The 27,833-nt window shown below is 40.5% G+C and overlaps 1 long non-coding RNA gene across 1 annotated transcript in view; it reads left to right on the plus strand.

The window, feature by feature from the left end:
• LOC138842703 (uncharacterized) overlaps nt 1–27,833 on the plus strand; it is a 107,686-nt gene that overhangs the window by 68,764 nt on the left and 11,089 nt on the right. The window contains exons 2-3 of the long non-coding RNA XR_011377489.1: nt 20,216–20,332; nt 21,718–21,793. This is a non-coding gene — a long non-coding RNA (uncharacterized lncRNA). The remainder of the gene's footprint in view (nt 1–20,215; nt 20,333–21,717; nt 21,794–27,833) is intronic.

Below are 27,833 nucleotides of genomic sequence, written 5' to 3' on the forward strand. Positions count from 1 at the left end.
AGAAAACTCAGGGTCAGTTAGGGAGAAACAAACCTGGAAAAGGTAATTAGATTTCAGCCAAGCAGTTATTAACAAGGAAGGAAAACTGAGAAAAGATCTTGGTTGCCCGCATTCTTTAACTGTTATGATGATTTTGCTTTCAATATAAATTTGGCATTTGGAAAAAACAGTTCATCTTTATCCCTAGATTTTTTTTTTCCTAAATGAAGAGCTCTATTTTGTTATGGTGATGGTTTTTAGAAACATAATTGAGAGGAAGAATATACTAAGATCTTCATCCCAGTAACCACACCTGTGAATGGCCTCATCTTGAAAACCATGAGATCACAGTCCAACCATAATTCCTATTACAGATGATCTGGCTTAGGGTGGGCCAAAGACATTCCCTCTGATTTCTAATTTCCTCTTAAACTGTACCAGGCTGATTGAATGAAGTAGCCAACACCCAAACTGTTCTGATCACACCTATATTTGGGGCAAAGCAGTCAAAAGATGTGTAGATTACCCTCCCATCCTATTTCTTCCGATTCTCCTGGGCCCCATGTACACACATAATCAGGACTCTTCCTGCAATCAGGCAGCAGGAGATGGAGTGGTGAGGGGAGGCTCTGAATCAACAGGCAGTAGAGCTGTGCCCAGTCTGGTTGCTATTTGCAGGAGGGACAAGAAGCAGAGTTAATTCTAGGCAAAGATTGCCATGTGCACAGCCTGGTGTGTCTAAGTCAGCCTGCAACTTGCTTGGCTCCCACTGTATGTGTTCTCTGTGTGTTTTGTGTGTGTGTGTGTGTGTGTGTGTGTGTGTGTGTGTGTACAGTTACTAAAGGTCTCAAGAAATTACAGAGTACTAATCATTTACAGATAGAGATTGTACAGGTAGACTCGGTTTTATCACTGCCTCTTTTACTTTCTGAAGTTTGGACCAGCCTTCCTTAGGTCTGCCCTCTGTTAGTTTGTTGCAGTTTCCCAAAGGTTGGCTGCAGCTGAGCAGACTGTCCAGTTCAGACTGTAGGAATCCCTTGTGCTCTCTAGGCCACTCAGTCTCCAGCTGACCTCTGACCTAGACTATGCATTCTGTCCCAAAGCGGTACACCCTGCCCCCTCTGCCTGAGAGTATGGTGCTAACTCTTAGGTTATGTTCAAAATTCACATGTTATATTCTGCACCTTTTTTTCAGTCAGTCTTTGTTTTCCTGAACACTTGAGCAGCTTTTTGTACTGCAGTGCAGCTTGGTTAAAGAAAGGTGTCATTCTTTAGCTTTATTCCCTCCTGGTCTGGCTGACAGGAATGGTAGAAGATTAATTCCTGCTTCTTCTTGTAAACCAGCACTTTTTTCTGTAGCTGAGGCCTCTAATCAGCATATTAACAATACTCCCTAAATTTACATAATGTATGCATGATTCAGTTTCTCCATATCCTTGTCAGCATTTGATGTTGTCACTATTTTTTATTTTAGTTGTTCTGGTAGCTATGTAGTGATAGCTCATTGTGGTTTTAATTCATGTTCCCCTAATAGCTCATGATGTTGAGCCTCTTTTCCTGTGTGTATTTGCCATCTATATATCCTCTTCAGTGAAATGTCTGTTCTTGTTTTTTGTCCATTTCCTAGTTGGGTGGTTTTTTTTCCTGTTGAGTTTTGAGAATTCCTTATGTATCCTAGATACGAGTCCTCTGTTGGATATGTACTTTGCAAATATTTTTCCAACTCTATAACATGTCTGTTCATCTTCTTCAAATGGGTTTTCACAGAACAAATTTTTAAATTTCATGAGGTCCACAGAAAACTACTAGAGCTAATCAATTAATTTGGTAAAGTAGCAGGATACAAAATTAATGCACAGAAATCTCTTGCGTTCCTATACACTAATGATGAAACATCTGAAAGAGAAATTAAGGAAACACTCCCATTTACCATTGCAACAAAAAGAATAAAATACCTAGGGATAAACCTACCTAAGGAGACAAAAGACCTGTATGCAGAAAACTATAAGACACTGATGAAAGAAATTAAAGACGATACAAACAGATGGGGAGATATACCATGTTCTTGGATTGGAAGAAATAACACTGTGAAAATGACTATACTACCCAAAGCAATCTACAGATTCAATACAATCCCTCTCAAACTACCAATGGCATTTTTCACAGAACTAGAACAAAAAATTTCACAATTTGTATGGAAACACAAAAGACCCCGAATAGCCAAAGCAATCTTGAGAGAGAAAAATGGAGCTGGAGGAAACAGGCTCCCTGACTTCAGACTATACTACAAAGCTACAGTAATCGAGACAGCATGGTACTGGCACAAAAATAGAAATATAGGTCAATGGAACAGGATAGAAAGCCCAGAGGTAAACCCATGCACATATGGTCACCTTATCTTTGATAAAGGAGGCAAAAATATACAATGGCGAGAAGACAGCCTCTTCAATAAGTGGTGCTGGGAACACTGGACAGCTACATGTAAAAGAATGAAACTAGAACACTCCCTAAGACCATATACAAAAATAAACTCAAAATGGATTAAAGACTTAAATGTAAGGCCAGACAATATAAAAGTCTTAGAGGAAAACATAGGTAGAACACTCTATGACATAAATCACAGCAAGATCCTTTTTGACCCACCTCATAGAGAAATGGAAATAAAAACAAAAATAAACAAATGGGACCTAATGAAACTTAAATGCTTTTGCACAGAAATGGAAACCATAAACAAGGTGAAAAGACAATGCTTGGAATGGGAGAAAATATTTGCAAATGAAGCAACTGACAAAGGATTAATCTCCGAAATATACAAGCAGCTCATGCAGCTCAATATCACAAAAACAAACAACCCAATCCAAAAAAGGGCAGAAGACCTAAATAGACATTTCTGCAAAGAAGATATACAGATCGCCAACAAACACATGAAAGGATGCTCAACATCACTGATCATTAGAGAAATGCAAGTCAAAACTACAATGAGGTATCACGTCACACCAGTCAGAATGGCCATCATCAAAAAATCTACAAACAATAAATGCTGGAGAGGTTGTGGAGAAAAGGGAACACTCTTGCACTGTTGGTGGGAATGCAAATTGATATAGCCACTATGGAGAACAGTATGGAGCTTCCTTAAAAAACTAAAAATAGAACTACCATACGACCCAGCAATCCCACTACTGGGGATATACCCTGAGAAAACCATAATTCAAGAAGAGTCAAGTACCACAATATTCACTGCAGCACTATTTACAATAGCCAGGACATGGAAGCAACCTAATTGTCCATGGACAGATGAATGGGTAAAGAAGATGTGGCACATATATACAATGGAATATTACTCAACCATAAAAGAAATGAAATTGAGTTATTTGTAGTGAGGTGGATGGACCTAGAGTCTGTCATACAAAGTGAAGTAAGTCAGAAAGAGAAAAACAAATACTGTATGCTAACACATATATATGGAATCTAAAAAAAAAAAAAAGAAAAGGTTCTGATGAACCTAGAGCAGGACAGGAATAAAGATGCAGACGTAGAGAATGGACTCGAGGACATGGGGAGGGGGAAGGGTAAGATGGGACGAAGTGAGAGAGTAGCATTGACATATATACACTACCAAACGTAAAATAGCTAGTGGGAAGCAGCTGCCTAGCGCAGATCAGCTCCGTGCTTTGTGACCACCTAGAGGGGTGGGATAGGGAGTGTGGGAGGGAGATGCAAGAGGGAGGGGATATGGGGATATATGTATACATACAGCTGATTCACTTTGTTATACAGCAGAAATTAACACAACATTGTAAAGCAGTTATATTCCAATAACGATGTTAAAAAAACTTTTCATGAGGTCCAGCTTACCAGTTTTTTCTATATTGGATTGTGCTTTGAGTGTCAAGTCTAAGAACTGCTGGCTTAGCCCTACATCCTGAAGATTTTCCTCTGTGCAGACTTGCATTTTTCACCAAATTTGGGACTTTTTCAGCCATTATTTCTTCAAATGCTCTTTCAGCTCTATAATCTTTCTCTGGTCCCTATGCAACTACAATAGTAAGAATGTTGATTTTTTTGTTATTGTCCCACAGGCAGTTGTCTCAAGTTCACTGCTTCTGTCCTTTGTCATCTTTATTCTACTATTGAGCACATAGAGTGGGTTTTTAAATTTGTATTTTTCAGTTCTATAATTTCTATTTGTTTTTTTTTTTTAATAACTTCTGTTTCTTTGCTGGGGTTTTCTATTTTTTTTCATTTATTTCAAGAGAATTTGTTATTGATGAAGCACTTTTATGATTCTGTTTTAGAATCCTTGTCAGATAATTCCTACCTTTGCTTTGTCTTGGTGTTGGCATCAGCTGATTGGCTTTTCTTATTCGAGTTGTAACTTTCTTCGTTCTTGGTATGATGGTGATTCTCAGCTGTATTCTGGACACTTTGCCAATTATGTTGGCAATACTCTGGGTCCCATTTAAAGCTTTTATTTTAGCAGGCGTTCACCCTCTTCAGGTTTGGCATGCAGCTCCTGACCTACTTTTGTGGCTGTGATTCCAATGGCAGTTTAATTCCTAGAGCCTTTGTGGTGCTATGTTAGTGGGTTTGGTTTATCAGTGCCTGGGGCTCCCTGTGCTCCCTGCTGGTGCTGGCTAAGCGGGTGGAGGCTGGTCCCCAGGCCTGGGTGCTTGGGCGAGACTTGGTGAGGAGGGGTGTGGTAGGATGCCCCTGTCAATGTCCCCTGGCTGCTTCTGGGCAAAGGAGAGTTTGGGGCCCATGGGAACAAAGAGGCTTCTTGGACCAGGCAGCTTGCTGTCGCCGGGTCTTTTCTCCTATTTCTGCCCACTCACCTCAGTTTCTCTTGGCAGAAAAGATGTCTCAGGCCCTGCAGGAAGGAAAGTGCGTCCCCTAGCTCAGGGCTCCCAATTCATCCCCCTTGCCTGTGGAGTTGGCTTTGCCTGATGCTGTCAGAGGGTCTCCTGTTCAATATGGGAGAAGAGTGAGCCCACCTGTGCTGCCTTCCTTTCCTAGGTGGGGAGCTGGGAAACATGTCTGGTGACCTTCTGTTGGGTAGATGGCTGGTGCAAGATGCCCTACCACTGTGCCATTCCTCTCCTCCTGGGGTCCCAGACCAGCTCGCCTTCTTCTCACCACTTCTCAGAGTTCTCCTCTGCATGCCTTGCATGCCGTTTCCAGAGTGTATAGTTGACCAGGAAACAAATGACTCTATGCCATTGGGTCCAGACTGGAGGTCCGTGTATGTGTGTTTTATGACTTCTGTTGTCTTCCTTCAAGATGCTAGGCTGGGGTATGGAGGGAAGAAAGCTGTTTGATGCAGCAAACACACATTAATTAAAGTAAGGGAAGAGTTACTTCTCATTGGCTTAGAATTTAATAATCCTTATAAATTTATTTCCTGAAGATTGTCCCTTCATTTGCCTCAAAACAGTATTTTCTCCAAGCAACCTTTTTTTTGTCCTTGCCTAGGTTTGTACAACTGGCAGCATAGTCTTTCTGCTCACAATATCCTAGAAAACTACAGGATGTGCTGAGCAGTGAGAATTTGCCTTTCCGCCTTGTCCGACTTTACCTTTATCCAAGCTGCAGACAAAGTTTCTAGGAAGCAACAGCAACCTCAGTACTTACCAGATTTAACTGTCCCCAAACTCTGAAGTAACTACAGATCTCATAGTTGTAAGATAATATACATGTAATAGGTCATCCAGTAACTATCAGCTGAATGAATGATTCATAATTTCAATTTTTATTTTCTTAGATTCTCATCTGAATCCCCATTTTTCTTAAGATAATCATTTATTCATAATTTGATTGAATGTGTCTTGAAAGTAGGTTGAATGCTCTGGTTGTGTGTTTCCATAATTTCCTGCACTTCCCTTCATGCAAGAGATATCTTCTGGTCCGGTTCATCGAGCTCCTCATGAATGTTGGACCTTATACTCGTGTTCACATAAGCAAACAACTGACTTTAGGAATATGTAGAAAGACATTCATTAAAAGGAACAATCAGGGCTTCCCTGGTGGCGCAGTGGTTGAGAGTCCGCCTGCCGATGCAGGGGAAACGGGTTCGTGCCCCGGTCCGGGAAGATCCCATATGCCGCAGAGCGGCTGGGCCTGTGAGCCATGGCCGCTGAGCCTGCACGTCCGGAGCCTGTGCTCCGCAACGGGAGAGGCCACAACAGTGAGAGGCCCGCGTACCGCAAAAAAAAAAAAAAAAAAGGAACAATCAGCAAAGGTGGGGAGTTGGGGAGCTAGAGTTCCCTCCTCCTCACCCCAAAGCCTTGAGATGTCTTCAGAGGCCCCTTCGGTTTAGTACATGTATGGTCTGGATGCGAGGCTCACATGATTCTTCTCAATGACTAGGAACTGACATCTGAACTTACTCAGCTTCCCAAGAATTCATATTCAACCTCCAATGGAATGCTACTGAACAAACCACACTTCATTTTACCTGTGGGATACCACCCTTGGGGCATTCATGATGCAGGCATCGAAATGAACCCTCTCTGGACACCTCGCGTCCAATCACAGGATGCACGGCATTTTGCTGTTATTGCTTATTCAATCATATGTCATATCCATCTAGACTCTAAGCAATGGGTGAAGAGAACTGTGCTAATTTCGCTATCCATTTTTTCTCCAGTAGCTAACACAATGCCTGACACACAGCGGGTGTTCTTATTTAATAATTAACTATTCCACTGTGGGTTCTCTACGGTGTACTCTTCTAATAGTGAGTAAACCAAGTTCCTTCTCTTACGAAGCTTACTTTCTAGTGGGAAAGATAGGCCATAAACAAACAAACTATTAGGTATAAAATAAGCTACGATGATGTATTGTACAGCACGGGGAATATAGCAAATATTTTATAAGACCCTTAGATGGAGTATAACCTTTAAAAATTGTGAATCACCATATTGTACACCTATAACATATAGTATTATACATCAACTATACTTCAATTTAAAAAAGTAAATAAATAATAGAAAAGTAAAAACATAATAATAATTAACTATTCCAGACACTGGTAGGGGTGAGAAGGAGTCCAAAATGTGGAAGAACTGGTTGTTTCCCCAAGAACTTACAACTTTGGTGAGGAAGATTCATGGGGAAGTAACTAACGGTGGTATAAGTCATTCAAATAAATGCTAGGAAGAGATTAAAATGATCAGCCCTGGTAGTCACCATCACAGGGAGGTTCATTACTAATTTATGGGATCAAGGAAGGCTTTACACAGGAAGCGGGTTTCAGCTCATCTGGAAATAATGCAGTCTGGTAGATGTAAATTCCTTCTCCAGAGTGCATCCCCCCTTTTCCTGACTTCTTTTTCCTCAAAGGAGAAAATTTCACAAAGTCTTCCTGTTACTAAGGGTCTACTTCCTGCGGAAAGTCCTGGATAGCATTCAATGATTTAAAAAGAACCTCTGTGGGATAATAGTATATCCAGATCTGGGTGCTAAGTCTGGAGGGAAAATGTTAACCAAATTTTCAACTCAAATACTATTCCAGGGCCGTTGGGAGTCACGTTGTTTTGGTTTAGCAGTTTGGTTTTGGCTCATAAGTAATCTCAGATGGCAATAGCCTTCTAATTAGGTCTCAGTCATGCTGACTGTAATTCACTTAAGGGTGTGAACATTTTTTTTTCTTAATTGGATTCATAGCATTACTGACTTCTCCAATGACCAAGAGAAATTGTATAAACTTTGGTAATTGGATTTTCCAATGGAAGGGCTATTAACTCTCTCAAGAAGAGAGAATATATAACAAATCCAATTCAACTCTGTTATTTTCTTATAAAAAGCCTGCACATTTTCATAAAATATTTTGCTAAAATATCGCCAAATGTTTTGGGGCTGCCTCACTGATTTTTCACCAGGAACTTGATTGAAAAGGTGGGAAAGAGGCAAATCATATTGCTTTTCTTTAAATGATTTCTTCAACACAGAAAGGTTAGGTGACTTGCTGTTTATCACACAGCAGACCAGGAGCAGAGTCGCTGACTGTATCTTATATGATGTGCTTATTTTGTGGCTAGAAAAAAGACCTGTGCCCCTAATAATAGTTAGGTGTTCACTAACGACTCAGAAAATGAGGGTGTGGGACTAGGAATGAAGGAGTTAAAAATGAACATCTTGAGGACTTCCCTGGCAGTCCAGTGGTTGAGATTCTGTGCTTCAAATGCAGGGGGCACGGGTTCGAAACTAAGCCCACATGCCTTGTGGCACAAACCAAAAAAAAAAAAAAAGGAAAAAAAAATGAACACCTTGAGGAAGGCAGGAGAAGGTGGAGAAGTTGGCTTTGAAGGCTGTCTGAGGAAAGCAGGATTTCTGGATGCAATCTCTAAGGCCACACGATTGGCCCTTGCCACCAGAATGGTGGGATATAAACATCGGAAAAGGCTGTGACCCTGGGGTCAGGGGTGACCAAGAAAGAGCTGTGGCAGAGCTGACTACATGAAGTTTGGTTGGATGAATTAAACATTTCCAGGCCTTTCCTTCCTCTACGTGAAGTAGTTTATATCCCATTATCTTCAGCAAAGCTTATTGGGGTCAAAACATTTATTGTCTCTACCTCACAATTAGCTCTCATCTTCCCCCCATCGTGCTATGTGCACGGGCTTCTCCTCAAATAGATTATAGTCTCTTCAGGGGCGAGGACCAAAGCTTATAGATTGTATCCCTGCAGGGTCCTGTACAATTCCTTCTACAAGTTAGGAGGTCAGTAAATACCTTTTGATGGTATTTCATTTAACGTAGATGTAAGGGAGGTCCATCCTGTTTATCTCCAGGTCAAGACAATTCCCATTTTTTTTGAGGACTGATGTTCTCCTCTTTTGCACCTGGGAATCATCAGAGGTGGCACCAGAGCCATGCCTTCACTTTGAGATTCTCCCTGATAGGCCAAGCAGAGCCAATGAGTCTTTCTCTTAGACCTTTGGCATTTGAGAGAAGGAGGAAAAAGACATTAGAGTTTCCTGCCAATGGAAACCCATTATCAGAAGAAAGCAAGGTCCACAACTCCCTGGTCCCTGTATGAGGCACACACTCCGGCCGTTCATCAAGAGGCATAGTTTCCATTCTTATCCACCATCAAACATCACAGTTTCCCTCCGGTGTCAGCTGACAATTCCTCGAGCTCATGAAAAATGAGATTCCAGTCTAGCGATGATCATAAACCTATTAATGCTGTTCTATCCAATGATAATCATAAACTCAGTTCTGTCTAGTGAGACATAGTAGGAAGTCTGCTGAGGGTCTTCTATAAAATACTTATTGCTACTTGAGAAAAAGAGAAAGAATAATAAGTTTCTCTCTGCCCTTGCCACCATCCTCACCCCCTGCTTCCTGCCTTTAAACCAAGAGCCTGGTGTTAAGGCAGCTATCTTGTGACCATGAGGCAACCAAGTACAAGAATGACTGGCCCACAGAGGCTGGTAAAATGAAAGGATGGAAAGGATCTGGCTCCTTGATGACACTGTTAAGTGGCAGAACCAGCCCTGGAATATCTGGAATGTTATTTTGTCAGAGAATTAAATGTCTTTTTTTTCTAAAGCCACTCAGTCAGATTTTGGTTATTTGCAGTAAAATATATCCTAAGGTTAGACCATCTGACCCAGATCTTCCTTGAATTTCATTAGATTCACTAGTATACTTCCTATAGATTCTTTTCCCCCTTTGGGTAACCAGAGTAAATTTCTATTTTGTGCAACCAAAGAAGCATTAACTTCTTATGTCGGCTTATTAACTTATTACATAGGCTTTTCACAAAATATTTGAGGTTTTTTTTTTTTTTATATCATAGGAGGAAATCAGGAAAAATGATCGTCCAAATGTAGAGAGTATTTGTTTCCTTTGCTTCCTTGAGTATTTTCCTCGGCATTTTGACTTAACTCTGGATGAAAGCAGCAATCAACTCAAAAGCTACTGTTGCTATTATACTCTTAGCTTTGAGAGAGAATTGCAAAAGAGAGATAAGAGAGTTCGAGCATGGCTTAATCAAAGGTAGATGCTCTTGCTGGTAACCTAGGGAATGGAATTCGAACTTAGCATTTTATGTCACCTGAGGTGAGAGTAAAGTTTATATAAAAATATGTAGTGAAGAGCATTTCAAATTGGCATGTCTCCTTTTTAAAGAGATGAGATAACATTTAGTGAAAGCTGCAAAGATATTCATGTCCTTTGAGCAAGTAATTCTACGCTAGAGAATTTTTCCTAAGGAAATATTTTGACAGATGTAGGACAGATGTTTCTATCTGTAATATGAAAAAAAAAAACACTGAAAAAGAAAAACATTAAATATTCAACAATAAGAAGATAATGTCGTTAATTACAATATATCAACTAGAGGGCCTACAATCCAACCATTAGATATAATAATGATGTAAGCAAGGTAAGAATATAGAAAATGTTTGTCATTTTTTTTTAAAGCACAATACCTAGTGATATGTAAACTATGATTGTAATTATAGCTAAGATCTGGAATGTATATGAAAAAAATTTAAAAATAGTTTTTGGAGTTAGGTGGAATTGAGAGTAATTTCTTTCATTTTTTCAACGTTATTCCAATGTGTTTTATTCTTTTATTTTTTTTCAGTGTTATTCCAATGTGTTTTATCCTTCATGCCAAGCATTGTGTCATGCCAAGATTATCACCTGTGCATAGAAAAAGAGTTTTCCTTCGCTCCAAACCTCATGTGGACTTAAAAATTGTGCTTGTTTTATATTCTTATGCTGAATAATCTGAGCGATGGAAAACTCTTGAGGAGTCTTTAGCTGAGAACTGACAGGACCACCATCAGAAGGGACATGAATGCTCAGAAAAAGTTCTCCAAGGCCTTAGCAGGATTGATGATATCTGGTCTAAGGGGTATCAGAGTGGCCTACATTCTTCCTGATCCATAATTTCTCCCTGTGGTCTACTGGGTGGCTATTGATCTCTTATCCTTGGCAAGTTTCCTGAGCCTAAGAAGTTCTCTCCTAGGCCTTCTGAAGTTCATTCATGTGGCTGAGGTCTTTTTCAAGGGCATACCACATATATTGCCTGGAAAAGATCTCAATAAAATAGTTACTCCTACTAGAATTTAAGTCGTTCTTCCTACCAGAATTTAATAGGCCTTTTCTTGAAAAGAATGTAATTGGTATAATAGCAACACCTAGAAAATAGTTTCATTTGTCCTTTCTGATAGGAAGTACTGACATATAATGAGTGTGGGCAGGGCAGGGCTGGGCTGAGATGACCTGGGAGTGAACACATTAAATTCTACTTCCATATTTATTTGTGTCTCTAAATAAGATAAGAAAACACTCCATAACAACGGCCATGTTCAGTGATAAGAATGGACCCCTGTTAGAAGGAACCATACCTTCAGCAGAGATGAATACAACCCTGGAGAGAAACCTTGGTCTTATGAGTAAGAAGTCTGGCGTCCCAGCCACAAGAAAGTAAATTGCCTTTGGGGGCTGTGAGACAGAGCAGTGTCCATATAGAAGCATATGTCTGAGGTATAGTGGTTCTTGGTGTTTGGAAATGTGAGGGAGAATTTGTGATCTCAGAATAACTGGGAGATATTACTCAATTTAGTGAGCAAAGGCGAGGAATACCAATCTCCTACAGTGTTGTAGACTGTCTTGAACACTGAAGAATCGTCCTCCATAAAATTTCAATAATGCTTCTGTAGGAAAACACTAGAAATATAAAGCTGGGAAGAATCGTGAAGTTATCATCAAAAATGGAAAGAGTAGGGGGACTATAGAAGAAAAGCATATTTCTCTGAGTGTTGAGTTTTGTTTTGATGGTAATGATTCAATGATTCAGGAATGCATCTAGTATATTAGGAAAGGCTTTATTGGATATCCTTATACATCATTGTCCCAGGAAAAACCAGCTGCTTTGGAATTCTCCAGTTAGATGCTTTATGAAGGTGGTGACATTGAGAGATTAATTTGAGAGAGAAGCTTAAAAATCAGGTTTTGAAAATATACCTGCTGGAATTTTTACCAACCTTTATCATTTTTCTAGGTTTTATAATTTCATCTAGGCTTCTGGGATGGAAAATCTGATGACAGAGAATATTCGTCAATGAGATAAAGAAAAAATATTTTTACTTACATCTTTCATTTTGAGCCTAACTCTTAATGAAAATAATCCAATAGTTTTTTGGCCTCATATATATTTTGTCTAATCTGGGGATAGTTCAGTTTGTGCCAATATGTTTAGCCATGCAGCATGATAGACTTTTTTCTTTCTTTTTTTTTTTTTTTGCGGTACGCGGGCCTCTCACTGTTGTGGCCTCTCCCGTTGAGGAGCACAGGCTCCGGACGCGCAGACTCAGCGGCCATGGCTCACGGGCCCAGCCGCTCCGCGGCATGTGGGATCTTCCCGGACCGGGGCACGAACCCATGTCCCCTGCATCGGCAGGCAGACTCTCAACCACTGCGGACTCTCAACCACTGCAACCACTGTGCCATGGAAGCCCCATGATAGACTTTTAATTAAAACTATCACATGATGAGCTGATTGAGCATAGGAAGTCTCTGTAACACATTCATCTATAAGCTTCATGCAAAGGTCTTCCTGCAGTCACACAACTGCAGTTATGTTTGGTTAACCTGTAGTTTTAGGGTTTAACTAAGCCTTTTAATTTTAATATCCGTTTCCCTGTGACTGGTTATTCATTATTATAAAGGATTAATATAAGGAAAGGATTAGTCTAGTAGTGATCCTTCCTTAATTGCATTCTATATAATGGGGAAAAGCGTAAATTGAAGCCCACCACCCGTCAAGCTGAGGACAAGTGAACACGCTGAAAAGAGAAATACTATCAATTTATTTTCGGTCTTTTCTATATGCTACTAACGTATTTGAAAGTGTTTGCAACCCTAAATCTCATCTTTCTCACATTAGAGATTTTAGTTTCCCTTAAAGAAAAATGAAAATCCCCCCCACACCCACTTCCCTCTCCCTCCCTTGTGAAAAGGATTCTAGTGCTTTGGCTGGTTCTCAATGTACTTTTGTTCTCTGAGCTTTATCTTTACCCATCTTGAGTAATGGAACCCAGTGAAGAAGAAGTAACTTTAAAATCTTAATACGCTTTCTCACCCCTTCTCTTCTCTCCTTGCACAACGTGTGCCACGTTGATTTTAGCTGAGGTCCCGGGACAGTTACTGCTAAGTTACAGGAGAGAAGGGGCATGGACCTTGGGTTGGCCGTGGGTCATCTTCCTAGGTGGTTTTTTGGTGCCTGAACTCCCCCTGCACTTATAGAAGAAAAACTCTCTAGGGACTGGAGGGAAAAAGATAAAAGAGTGTTTTTCTTAGTTTCCAGATCAAAATGGGAACCTGACACTTGGTCTTATTTTTCAGCACTCCCTAACCCAAGGAAAACGGTCAGAAGAGGGAGGGCAGGGTGTTTCTCTCCACTTAGGAGGCCATAATCCTGGTCCCAGAGGCGTTCCTTCCAGAGCAGAACATTGCTCACAGCCTGGGTGGCCAGGGAAGCTTCCTCCTGGAGAGACACAGTGAGAGCAAGGGAGTGGCCAGAGCATGAGGGCAGGTGAGCAATTTGGGCTCATTCTTCCTTATGCCACCCAGGAGGCCTCAGTTGGGGGCTCCAGTTGGGAGGGCTGATGGAAACAATTTTCTGTTTTGTGTTGTTTTAAATAAGAGGAATATGATTATATTATTCCACTCTTATCTTCACTTTAGCCCTACTTCTTGAGTACGCCATTTTTCTCAACAGATGTCACTCACTTAAATAGGGTTTGTAATGAAAGTCTCTTAAGTGGATACAAGAAAACATGCAACGCAGTCAGGAGAGTCACATTTTCCCCCTTCTGTTAAATTCTAGTAGAGGCTTATCACAAGCTGTTTCTGTTGGCTTGAATGCCCACTGCTTTCTCTGCTGTTGAGAGAAATGCCACTAAATTTTCAACCCTCCTGGGCAAAGCCTTCCCTGAAAGCATCCGCCCTTTCCTCCCTAGCTTTTATGTCCTCTCACTGCATCAAGTAACACAACCTGGTGGAAATGAAGCTTTATTAAAACATCATTCTCTAAGCAGTCCACAGGCAAGCTGCTCACCAGGCTTTGTCCCTTCTGTGACAGAACAAATAGGCAGTAAGGTATATCTCATCCACATATCTTTCTGTGACGGTATCTAGAGGGATTCTTGAACTTGAGATTTTTAGGAAGATGACAATGACAACAGCAACAGCTCTTCGAAAGAAGAACTCAGTCTACATGAAAACCATTTACATTTGACTAAATCTTTGTGCTGGCTTTTCTGTTGGGATTGTAGCACCCATCCAATTCCCATCTATTCCCCCCCAGCTATTATAGGGTCTGGAAGCCTGGAAACTACATTTTCCAAACTGCTTTGTCATCAGGTGTCTAGTTTAGGTTCCAGGAATGGGAGCCCCCCTTGAGATTTAGAACAGAATAAAAAGAGAAGCTATTATTGACTCAGCAGTTGTGGACAAGCATGTAAGCTTTGGCAAAGCACAGACATGAGGTTTTGCCAGAAGTTTCTAGGTACAGTATTCTTTTGAAAATCACCCACTTTGGTGCTGTAGGAAGCTGAGATCACTGGCTCAGGTTTGTTCTGATCCTCGAACTTCCTGATTTTCTGAATACTATGAGGAGCTGCCCAGACCTTTATTCTTCTCCCTCTTACAGTGGTTTTGTATAAGGGCTCTCATTCTCTGTATTAAATCCCTTCCTGCTTGAAATACCTATAGTGGTTTCTGTTTTCTTGACCAGACTCTGCCTGATACAATCTATATAATCAATTACAAAAGCTAAAGGGTGGGGCTTCCCTGGTGGCGCAGTGGTTGAGAGTCTGCCTGCTGATGCAGGGGACACGGGTTCGTGCCCCGGTCCGGGAAGATCCCACATGCCGCGGAGCGGCTGGGCCCGTGAGCCATGGCCGCTGAGCCTGTGCGTCCGGAGCCTGTGCTCCACAACGGGAGAGGTCACAGCAGTGAGAGGCCCGCGCACAGAAAAAAAAAAAAAAAAAAAAAGAGCTAAAGGGTGGATCTTTGATATGAGATTTTAGTTACTGTTCATCAAGGCTCAGATGATTAAAACAGGAGTCATTTTTTTTTCTCATGCTGTCCAAACACTGCTCATCCTCTTTTGTGTGTTTCATTCCTGTTTTGTCTCGTATTATGATTTGCTTTCCATGAAAGAGCTCTTACTCTTTATGTTACAACAGCCTGCACACAGTAGGTCTACAATATTTATTTGTTGAATTAAAAACAAAATGAACTATACTTATGGCCTTGCTTTACGTTCATCTTAGATACAATAATTTGTAGCTAAATGGCAAATAAAGGAGGCTACTATACTTATAAAACATTCTGCAAAATGTCTAATGATTACATACACCAAGGAATAGTTTATCCCTCAGTGTGAGTAATGTTGAATCATTGCCTATACATTCTTGCATAGAGTCATTTACTCAGTAAATATTTATTGATCACCTACTACGTGTCAAGAATCATTATAAGCACTGGGACACATCAGGAAACAAAACAAGCAGAAATCTCTGCCCTATTCATCCCACTGCTTTGATTTGATCTTGAAATCTGAGACTGGATGCTCTTTCCTTTGTTTCTTTGTGTTAAGTGTCTCATTGTGCCTAAGGCAATTATTCCTGGTGGGATAATAAGTGTCCTGATGGCAGATCCAAACAGAAACCTGATTCTCCATATTAGGAAAGAGCATAGAGTCCAAGGCCCTGTCTGGGAACTTCATCTTCCTGGGACCCTTAATATAGGGATGACACTCTCTGTCTTCCTTGCTAATTGGTGTCACATGCATATGTGGATACACTTTCTTCCTGTGTGAAAAACCAAACTTCCCCCTGTTATGAGCAGCAGTAGAAGTTCAGCACAGTTCTCTTCCAGCCTTGGCAAGTTGTTGTTTTACTGGGATTGATAACATTTAGTAGCACTCTCATTCAAGTCCCTTCTTGCCAATGGTTTATCATATTTCTCTTATTGTTTAGATTTAGACATAAAATAGTCTGGCGAGGTTTCTTATTCTCTATGTTGTTTTTGGCATATTTCCACGAAGAAGTCCACATTATTTTTGCTCTTATTCTACCTCTGAATGATTTCTGGGATGAGACTGACTCATTGCTTATGACCAAGTTTGGTAGCAATTTCCTTTAAAAAGGATAATTCTACAGTTTATTCTAATACATTATATAAATATTCTGAAATATTAAGTAATATACTTGTGGGTAAATGATGGAAATGGATGACTTCATGTATATATTTTGTCCTTCTTAGTAAATGGGGAGAGAGAATTCACCCAGATATCACTGAGGGTAATCTTACTTCTATTCGCAAATAAAGGAGGCAGAAGCCTTCACTGTATTCGTGGTGGTCCCAAAGAGTGGCCAGAAGGAAACCAGGGACCACTAGTGCTTCTGGTTGATGGAGAGTCTCAGGCCCTTGAGACGTGACTTTTAACTTCATTCAAGCTCTATATCCTGCCTTACACTGAAAGGGTGGTACTCTGACCAGTGCTGAGAAGGGCAGGGTTGGGAGTGGGCGTGGTCAGATCTCCTGACTGGGGGCCAGGAAAGTAATCCAGGAGGATCCAAAAGGATCCAGGCAACAGCACTGCCTATTTCCAGCCTAAAAGGCATTTGGGCAGCTGGGATTTGGCTCTAATCAAAAGAACCTGTGATTCAGCTCGGCCCACGCCCAGTATTCACCACTAAGTGAAAATGGGATTTTATTGTTTTAATGTCCATTTCTTTAATTATGAATAAACTTGGGAATATACCTACTCACACACACACACACACACACACACACACACACACACACACACACACACACACAAAGAACCTGTGATTAACCTCATAGCATAGGCCAGTGGAACTCACATTTTTAAGATTTAGGACAATCAGTACAGCATGGATTATTTTTTTCAGAAGATGGAAAACCTGTGCTTCCAGATTTTTATTCTCTATGTCCAAACATGAAGATAGAAAACAGCAAGTCAGGCCAAATGGATTCTACAGTGTGTATCTTGTTGGCTGCCTGCGAACAGAAGCAGACTGAGCTGGACTGAAGAAAGAAAAAATCGCGCAGGGAGTGGACGGAGAAAAAATGAGGAAAAAAATGAGTGGGGAAGACTTTCAGATTAGTTATCAAAAAAATATGAGGAAAAGAAATACTGGATCCCTACTTTTAAATAATGCCTATGAGTTTTCTTAAATCAACAAAAAAACTAGGAAATTAAGAACTCATTTTAATATCTTTTCCACCCAAGCCTATTTAAAGTGTTCCTAAAAACCCAAACCAACAAACAAAGCTCATAGGGCAGTACCCCAAGAAAAAAGTTAATTTTACTGTATGTCAAATAAAAATAATAATTTCTTTTTAAAGCCTAGGGAAAAAAATTGTTCCAAGCCTGAGGCACAGCTGGGGAGAAGCAGAAAGAGGATGCTTAATGGTTGTTCTCTCCCTTGCAGTGTACTTCTACTTTCATCCAGCCTGTTAACATCTTGCATGTTATTTATTTAAATGGAAGACAGTATGTAAATACACTAAATATAGGAGGGCAAAGCTGGAGATGTTCCAGCTTTGCAAATGTGGTAGGGGAAATGGCCGCGGAGCGCCCTGGCCAGCACATTCCAGCTCTGTTGGCTAACCCACGGGCTGTCCTGCAAAGACAGCCTAAGCAAATATTTTTTCAGTTAATGGGCACAATTACTGAAATTTCACACAACGCTTCAATCTTGCTCTGCAGTTCAATTTCCCTTCCACGTTCAATATCCAACCTTTTAAAAGACACATTTCCAGAGCTAAATTGGTTTTAGCATGCTTTGAAAAGTTCTACCAAATGATTGGAAACAGGCTGTGAATTTCTTCTCTTTTCCCTTTCTTTCTCTCCAGGTCCTCCTGTCCTAGTTTAGGGAATGTGTAGGGTCAGGGAAGCAGGTGGGGTCTGGTGGCAGGGAGAGGAAAGGGGGTCCATATATACTATCAGGAATATCTTTTTTTTTAGTATGAAATCTCATCAGGGAGCAGCCACAACTTTTTACTCAATACATACCTGTTGACATAGCTTTAGTATCTTTAACAAAATTATCTTCCTTATTTCTACCAAGATTATTTCTACCCAAATTACTTCTACCAAGAAAGATTTGAGGAGATTACAATTAAAACCATATACAACGAACAGGGTAACAAGATTAGGAAGTCAATTTAAAAGTCATATATGCAGGCAAAAAAACCCCCACCCCGTAATGGACCTTTAATTTATATTTGAATCTTTACATAACCAAAACAAAAGAAGAAAAATAAGCCTATATTTATGGAGTGAGTTCTTGCAATTTGCCCAGCTCTGGATTTGAACACAGAAAACCACTCATAATAATGCATCATAATGTCCAATGATAGCATCTTTGGCGTCTTCACCCTGGAGAAAATTTGGTGATGATCAGCGTTATTCTGACTACGGTTAACTGTAATAATCAAAATATGCCTTAAGCAGAAGTCACGTCTAGAGAGTTACAGACTATTTGTAAACACATCTAGGGATATGCACAGGTGCTGTTACCATATGTAATTGAGGAATCTGGCTGCCGGCCAAGATCCCATGTGTGATCTCTCAAGCCCGACCATAGGCAATTGTAAAGGCTTTAACTGGCAGGCTTTTGTGAGAAAGCTGCGCCCGCCACACTTGGTGCACAGCCTGGGGGTAGTTATAGTCAGACTCACTTCCCCACAGGGCGGCCAGGCTCACATACAACTGCATTCCTAGTCCAAATACCTCTGTTCAGAGGCCTCCTTATCGAGGGGCCTTCCAGTCGCTTTTCTACACTCTGACACAGTACTTTTCCACTCCTTGCCCTGTCCCCACCCCCATCCCCATCCCAGGGCTTCCCTGGCAGGGAGACAATCCCCCGATCTGTGCTAATACATCTGACCCTTGCCTGGAGCTGCTCTTGGGAGGGAAAATGGAACACTGGGAGCCAGTGCTTTTTCCTGTTTTGCCTTTTGATTATACTGTTGCGGTAAGTGAATAAAGGCTTAATTGTTACTCTCTGTTTGGCTTGTTGTCTTAATTGACCGCCTTAACACCTGGCAGCTCAGCTTTCTCCAGTTCAGCTCCTGACAGTAATTAGATATCAAATTTGGGAATAGAGACACAATTTAGAGTTCTTACTCAGAACAATCAGGCATCTCCCTTGAATTCCAGAGTCCGTCAGCCCCTTGAGGGGAATTGAAAAGCATCATGGTTTCATGGACAGGACACAGAATGAAATGCCGGAAGTCTTGGGCTCTAAAGTATACCTTGCTGTATAATTTGGACTTACAACATCATCCAAATTTCCTGGGTTTTAGTTTTCTCAACTGTGAAATGAGGAACTCTGGACAAACGGGTATTGAAGATGCCTTTCACTCCGTGGTGCTCACCTGAGCCGTCACCTCTTCATTCCTTGATGTAGGTCAGAGTATCTATCACTCACTTTTTTTTTTTTTTGCGGTACGCAGGCCTCGCACCGCTGTGGCCTCTCCCGCCGCGGAGCAACAGGCTCCGGACGCGCAGGCCCAGCGGCCATGGCTCACGGGTTCAGCCGCTCCGTGGCATGTGGGATCCTCCCGGACCGGGGCACGAACCCGCGTCCCCCGCATCGGCAGGCGGACTCCCAACCACTGCGCCACCAGGGAAGCCCTATTACTCACTTTTGCTAGGACATGGGAGTGATGGAGGGAGGAAGCTGGGGCAAGAGCATAGTCCCCAGTGTCTTTAGGAACAATTATCTCATCCTAGATCGTCTACTGGGCAGCTCTAGACCTTAGATAAGAATTTGGCCTTTCTCTGAGGACAAGCATAATTTGGAATTTTATAATTTTATGCATATTTTCTAGAGCAGATAAGCCCATGTTTTAGTTTTAGGGCATCCTCAGGTGTGTCTAGACACTTGGTAAAGGATACTTTTCTCTGTTTATAGACGTAGGGGAGTACTTATTATAGTATCTACTAAATAGATTTTGAATTAACATGGGTGTCGGGAGCTGAATTTGTGTCCTTCCAAAATTCATATGTTGAAACCCTAACCCCCAATGTGATTGTATTTGGAAATGGAGTCTTTAAGAAGGTAATTAAGGTTAAATGAGGTCCTAAAGGTGGGGCCCTAGTCCTATAGGACTGGTGTCCTCCTAAGAAGAGCAAGGTCTCACCAGCGGTCTTTCTCTCTCCACCCATGCACAGAGGAAAGGCCATGTGAGGACACAGTGAGAAGGTGGCTGTCTACAAGCCAGGAAGAAAGATCTTACCAGAAGTCAACCCTGATGACACCTTGATCTTGGATTTCCAGCCTCCAGAACCGTGAGAAAATCAGTGTCTATTGTTTAAGCCACCCAGTCTGTGGTGTTTTGTCATGGAAGCCCAAACGGACTAATACAATGGGATAAAGCAATCATCTGTATAAAACTCACTGTCTAAAAATAAAGCCAACAAAAAATGTGGCATGATATTGAGCAACTGATGGAACATAAGAAAAGAATAGCCATTTGACCTTGACATTGGAAAAGGTCCTTCAAGCAGCACAGCTTATCGACATAGGATTATTTTTCACTTGTTGTGGGTCCAAAGACCCCCTTTGTTCTGCTGAGAACAGCATTTCCTTTATGATAATATTTTATATATTCAAGTTTTCCATTTTTCAGTTTTCAAGATTCAGCCTTTAGACAAATCTTAGTACATTTAATTATAATAATTGCATGTATGCACATGTATGTAAATTACATAAAATAAAAATATTATAACATTTTAAAGTGTAAAAATTAAAGGTAGAGCTGGTAAGCTGGAAGGTGGTAGAGGAGGAGAGTTGGAACAAAATGGAGGGAGTTAATTCCTCATTTTATAAATTAGAGAGTTGAGCAGTACAATCTGAAGTAGATGGATTAAGGAACAGAAGACAGTTCTTTAAAGTTACAAAAATCACCGGTAGTAGAGTTAACATAAAAAAAGGTTAACAAGTTCTTGGAGGGAAAGGAGCTAAGTTATGAGCTAGATCCCTCATTATTTATGAAATAAGATCAACAGCTACTCGGAAAACTGACACATCAGGAAACAGAAGTGTAGGAACCCCTCTTGCCCATCCAGTTTCTGAATGAATCGGGGAATAAGGCAAGGAGTAAGGCTGGTGGGAGATTCAAAGGTTACTTATTAGTAGTAAAGGCCAACTTGGAGTAGACGGCTTGCTCTGAGAGCTGAAAGGCTTGTTTAATGCACGCCAGGAGGAGGAACTTTTTCCATCAATTATAAAAGTTCTGGACCAGGGAAGCCCTTCCCACATTGCAGGAAGAGCCCACACCTGGAAAAGCAGCAGGGGAATGCCTTTCCCACTGAAGCTCCAACCCCAGGAGAAAGAAAGGAAGGAGCTGAGCCAGGCATGCACAGTTTATCTTTCTCAAATTTCCCACTCAGATTAAGCCATTCTTTAAATGAATTCCACGGTAGAATGGAGAGAGGCCAGGACTGGCACATGTGGAAGGAAACTTCAGGATGAGGGAGTTTCCCCCTTAACAGTTGCCTCTAGGTAGTTGAATGTGTATTGAGCCTAGGGTGGACTGGAGAAGAATTTTGCTTGTCATTGTATGGGAAGAATAGCAGTCGAAGGTGGGAGGTGAATGAGGGTTTGGTCTGTGCCTTGCCTTCACTTTGGCCTATTTTCGTTGCTACCTTGCCCTTCCTTCATCCCCCTGGAGATTTTGGTTGGACTACCTGAGCAGAGTCGAGGATGACAAAGTTAAAGAAGAAAGGAGCAAATGCTGGCTCAGTACCGTAAGTCAGTTCTCCTGAATGTTTATCATCAACCCTCATCCTCTCTAACATGGAAGCCACATTTCAATCTACTTCTGTTGAGTTACCTTTATTTTGTTCACTAAGACGTGGGCCTGAGATGACATCTCAGTCACCCTCTCCTGCTTTTGGGATGCACAATAGCCTTTTCTTTTCTTCCACGTGAATAAATTCTAACACGATGAGAATTCAGGGAGGACCCTTAGGCCCTGAGATCAGACTGAGGTGGGCTATTCCCATGTACACTTGTTTGACTCTTGTCCATCAACCTTCATTCTGTTTCCTTCTCCCACTCTGCTGCGCTAAGGACACATTTCTCTAACCCTCAGAACTAAGCATCTCTTCTTCCTCCATTAGCCAGGTGATCAAGAACTTGGCATTCATGGTATCTTGATCTGGGTGGTAGTTACACAGGAAATATATGTGTGTGAGGATTTATTGAACTGTATACTTAAGGCTGGTGCACTTTATCCAATTTACTCTACGTGTATTATAGATCAACTGGAAAAAACCCTAGTCTTCAGTTCCTTGACAGTTTCTATTCCTGCCCAAAACTGGCACAAGAACAGGCGTGGCCCTTCCCCTAGACTTTTATTATGGCAACACTTTGAAGGTGGGGCTTTCTGAACTCCCCATAATCTGCCAGTGTTTCTTAGTCTTTTAAATATTTCTTTTCCTCAAGACTTACTGAACGTTTTCAAGGCACAGTCAATTTTCTTCTTCACCAGCTCTTCTTAACCGAGACACAAAATCTACAAGCCATAGAAAAATATTGTTACATTTTGCTGCATTTAAAAAAAATCAACATGTGCATGACAAAAACACCATGAGTAAGATAAAAATATGGATGAAAAGATTAATATGGGAAAAATGATTACAACTCAAATCACAAAGGACTGTGTCCCTAATAGAAGAGTTCCAACCAGTTTATAAAGAAGCCAATAGAAAAATGGGCAAAAAATGTGAACAAAACATTCCATAAGACACCAAGCACATGAACGGATGCTTAACCTCACTCACAATAAGAGAAATGAAAATGGAAATTACACCAAGACACCATTTTACAAGCTATCAGATAGGACAGGATAAAAAAGTTAGATACCACATGATGCTGGCAAGCCTGGGGGAAACAGGCCCTGCCATACAGTGGTTGGGAGGGCAAATTTTCTAGCTTTCATAGAGGGCCGTTGACTAGTACCTATCACAATGACAAATGCATATGCCCTTTGAGCCCATAGTTCCAATTTTAGGAATTTAGATGGCAGGTACACTTTTGACAGGCAAAATGGTGCCTGTTCAAGGTATCATCATTGTTTGTGCTAGCAGACTATTGAAAATAACCTAAATGTTAATGAATAGAGGTCTAGTTAAATAAATTATGATATATGCTTACAATAGAATACTAGGCAGCTATAAAAAATAAGAAAGCATTTTTCATTTTAATATTAAAAAAATCTGAGTTAAAAAACCAATGATACAACAATGTGCAGGGTGTGCTAATACTCGTGTAAAGAAGGAGGGGATGCATGAATGAATGAATGAATGAGGGGGCAGGTCCAGATCTGCCTAGAATGTGTGTTTGGGGGATCAGGGAGGTCAAGCTCAATAGGGAGAGACTCTGAAGTAGTCATGACTTGTCTTGTGTAGCCTCCCTCCCACCCTAACCCTTTCCTGGTTCTTAGTTCTTCATTTGTTTTCTTAACCCTGCCCTTCAATGCCAGAGTCTTGCTCTAGCTCTCAGCAAGGCCAATCTCTCTGTAAACACAATCACATTTAATTGTTAGTGGATTGTTGTAGAAATCCTCCTGGTTGTAAGTGAATTTCAGACGAGGACCCACAAGACGCAAATGCCTCCTGTCCTTTCCATAGTGGCACCTTTGAGGCGTGGTGGTGCCTTTGGTACTTGTTGGAGGGCTGTGGCTAGAAAAGTTTGAAATGAGAATGCTTAGTGATTTATGTTCTCAGAAACCAGGAAGTGCTGGAACCAAGGGTTTTATTTTGTGAGGAGGTTTTCTCCACGGTGACACTGCCTGAATGCCCACTCATTTTATCAAAATAATAATGTTTCTGAAGGAACATAAAGAGCTCCTGCAACCTTCTACCAAGAAAGAAAGGAGGAGACATGAGGTCTTTGAAGATATCACAGAGAATGGTTCCCCCCCACCCCCCAGAGTGAAGTGAGGAGATACAGAACAAGAGAGGGTAGGAGAACAGAGAGGAAGAGAAAGCCTTCCACAGAGGAAGGAGAAAGCTGAGAAATAGAGGGCAGCTGAGAAGGGATGACAGGAGTCAGAAGCCCAGCCAGCACCTCTGGTCTTCATGGAAAGACAGTGGAACCCGACACCCTCCGCAGTGCGCATGACCATGAGCAGGTTAACACGTCACAACAGGGCAGCAGGCAAGCGACTCAGTGTCCACCACTGAGGACTAATGAGCCTTTGTCCATCCACAAAATGGGATGATTCTAGGTCTAAAAGGGAGGAAGGACCAGTTCTCTCTACCACTACAGAGTGATCTCCAGGATATAGGTACTTTTTAAAAAATTAGGTGAATAAAATCAGGTACAGTGTGCTATCATTTATCTAAGGAATGGATACACATATATATACAGCTTTAAAAATCAACAACAGGAGGATAAACTATGAAATTAAACAAAATGCTTACTAATGGAGGAAGTAGTAGGATGGGGAAAGGGATAGAAGTTGATCTTTGTGTATACCTTGTTTTGTAGTTTTGATTTTGAAATCATGTATATACTTTACATAATTATAAAATAAAAAATTAAATTTAAAAACAATTCCTAAAAATAGAAATTAAAAAAAAGACACATGAACTTAACTCTGTATGAAGTTAGAGGCATTACAGTAAGTAACTATTCTAAGTGCCTTTAAAATGGTAATTTGATTGTAGCCCCTAGAAGGATATTCTCTATGGGAAATTATAGAACAAGGTTGTTGGTTTATTCAACAATGAAAACAACAAAATTTGTAAGGAAAATAAGAGGAAGAGATGAGACGGAAACCCATAGACTTAAAAAGTCTGAGGAGGCACATCTAAGTCAATTGAAATGTATGGACCATATTTGGATTCTGATTAAAACATTCTAACAGAAGTTGTTCTAAGTAATGTAAAAAACAAAACATTCTAAGACAATTCCGGAAATCTGGATGCTGACTGAGATTTCATGATGTTAAGAAACTATCGTTAATTTTTTAGGTGTGACCATTTTATTCTGGTTAAGTTTATTTTAAAAAGAATTCTCAGGATTTAGTGGTACAAATGGATATATTTAAGGATGAAATGATACCTGGGATTTATTCAAAATAATCCCAAGGCGGAGGGAAAGTGAGTGACAGGTATATGGAGATTCATCATACATCTAATCTTTTTGTATCTTTGAAGTTTTCCAGTCTAAAAAGTAAGTTTTGTACAGGGCAGCAGGAGAGAGAAAATTCTCATTAGCAAGTTATATTAGTAGGGTATTCGTCACACAATTGGGGCTTTTTCTTAGAGTATCTGTGACTCCGTGAGATTCAAACCTCTAAAGATAACGTACCCTTTCAGGCCACAAAAGAATGACAATGCCTTTAAGGATGTCAGAATTCAGAGTTTTAAGGGCCAGTTGATTTAAAAACTGACCTCAATACTCATTTTCCTCATTTATTTCCTTTTTTCTGTTGCCAGTTCCAATTCAGCCTGATACCATTGTTTTGCCAATTCATGCCAAGGCTATTATAGTAACTACCTTATTACTTCTTCCCTTAGCATAAGGCTAATAGAACAGAATTATCTCTATTGTAAACACACTTAAGACCTCCCTAAACATTGATGTTTTTAAAAGGTCTAACCAAAAAGTCATAGAATGGAGAGGCACTATTGATTAAAAACACTTTACACCAGTGATCAGAATGTATTTACACTTACTGTCTGGTTAGATAAATGGTTATTTCTTTAGAAAAAATTGAAAAAATACAATTAAATGATACAAAATTCAAAAAAATACTGTAAAAAACAAGTCTTCCTTCTATCTCTACCCACCCCCCTGCCCAGTTCTCTTCCTGGAAACATTAATGCTAACAGTTTATTATGTATTCCTCCAGCGATATTGTAAATATATTTGCGGAAAACCTAATTATATATCACAAATGGTAGTAAATTAAATATAGTTATTGAGTAATCCTTAACTTTCCCTAATCTGTGATTTTTCAGGGCTCCTTTTTACTTCTGGACTATCATTTACACAGTCAGCACAGAGAATTCTGAAAAGATCTTTGCCTCACGTTTATTTTTTTCTTTGGTTTTGAAAAATTCTTTCTTGATCTTGACAACTGGAGCATTTCATCTTTTCCAGATAAATAATCACAGGCCAGTGTAAATAAGAATTATGCCTGAATCCACTGATGGATTTCCATGAACATTTTGCTTTGGGTTCTAGCAGTGTCCTAAAATTGACAGTTAAAAACAGTGATAAAACTAGACAATCCTGCTTTTGCCTCTTGTCTCCCTAGTTTCAGAATTGTGAGTTCTTAGGAAGACCAAAACCATGGGGATTTTTAATAAAAGGTATCTTGACTTAAGTGACAGTGTGTTAGATCCACCACTGCAAGATGGGGAAGGCCAGAGATTGGGGAATAGGTAGGAAAGAGAGAATGGCAAAGGAGGGCGTCACTCCCTTTGCAAGCCTATCCTTCTCGGATCCTGGATTCTAGCTTCTCTTCTTAACATCTGTCCTTGGAGACAGGACTATACTGCCCACCGCCCTGCCTCACAACAGCCCTTTGAGGTCGTAGCTGCAGCAGTGCCCTCAGCAGTGGCAGCTGCTTAAAGAAAGACTAATGGTTCAAGTTTTCGAGTTGGTCGATTTAGGTTCCTACCACATGCGTAATACAAGATATTTATATCAACCAATAATTATGTATATCGTTAGATCAATTCTCAATTATCATTAAAACTATTAAATAATATTTTGCATAAAACTGCACCTTAAGGTATGAAGTAAAATCATAAAAATCCAGCAGCAATTCTCAAGCCTGCCACCCCAATCTCTTGTTCCTTCCTTATTTCCTTTTCCTCTCCCCACTCCCTTTTTCTTTCTTCTCAGCAGTTCAGCTAGTCCCTAAGAAATTGTCATTCCATCCTCAAGCACAGGGAAGATCTAAAACTGGCCTCAGGCCCAGCCTACTCCACGTTGTCTCTTTCTATGTGCAAGACCAGGTTACACTTACTAAAGAAAGTAGTTGTACCTACTCAGAAAATTCATGGGCAGAACATCTAAGCAAATTAAATAGGGGCTACAACAATGCATGATTCTAAAAGTCAGAGAGTCCAAGAATCTAATAAATGCCAAACAGAAGCCACACGAGTTTAAAGATAACTAAAATTGCTAAAAAATTACTACTCTTTCCCTATGGATTTTGACTCTGCCTTGTAATTAAACAGATTAAGGCACAACTGAGCCAAATACTTTTCCCCCATTTAATAAAAAATCTAGTGCCTACTCTACCCAAATGGAAATTTTTACACATTATCTTACTCTGTCATTTGAAGTGCTATATATAGCCTTATAAATTCTAATAGGATACAATATAATAGATATACATTAGTATAGAATTACTATTATCTATAAGTCCCAATTCCAAATTTCTAGGAAGGAAATCTAATTCGTTCACCTTGGGTGGGATGTCAATTCTTGGCCCAGTTATGCCCAGAGTCTTGGTTGGGTGCACATCCCCCAAAGCATGAAATACTTCCATCCACTTATCCTCATGCATGCTTTCTCCTTGACATACCATCCAGACACTTCTTGACCAATTAGGTCTATCAACTTCTTCAAGATTCATAATTCTCAGCTCTCAGAAAATGATCCTGCCTAACACGACCTTGTGTTCAGTTTCGTGTGCATCTATTTAGTGCCTACTAAATGTCAGATGATACAGTAGACATTGGGATGCAAAGGTGAAGGCATTCTTTTAGCGGGAATTCAATCGATTTGCAGACAGTCATATCCCCAAATATACAAAAT

Source organism: Globicephala melas, chromosome 5 (genome assembly GCF_963455315.2).
Source record: "Globicephala melas chromosome 5, mGloMel1.2, whole genome shotgun sequence".
Lineage (NCBI taxonomy): Eukaryota > Metazoa > Chordata > Mammalia > Artiodactyla > Delphinidae > Globicephala > Globicephala melas.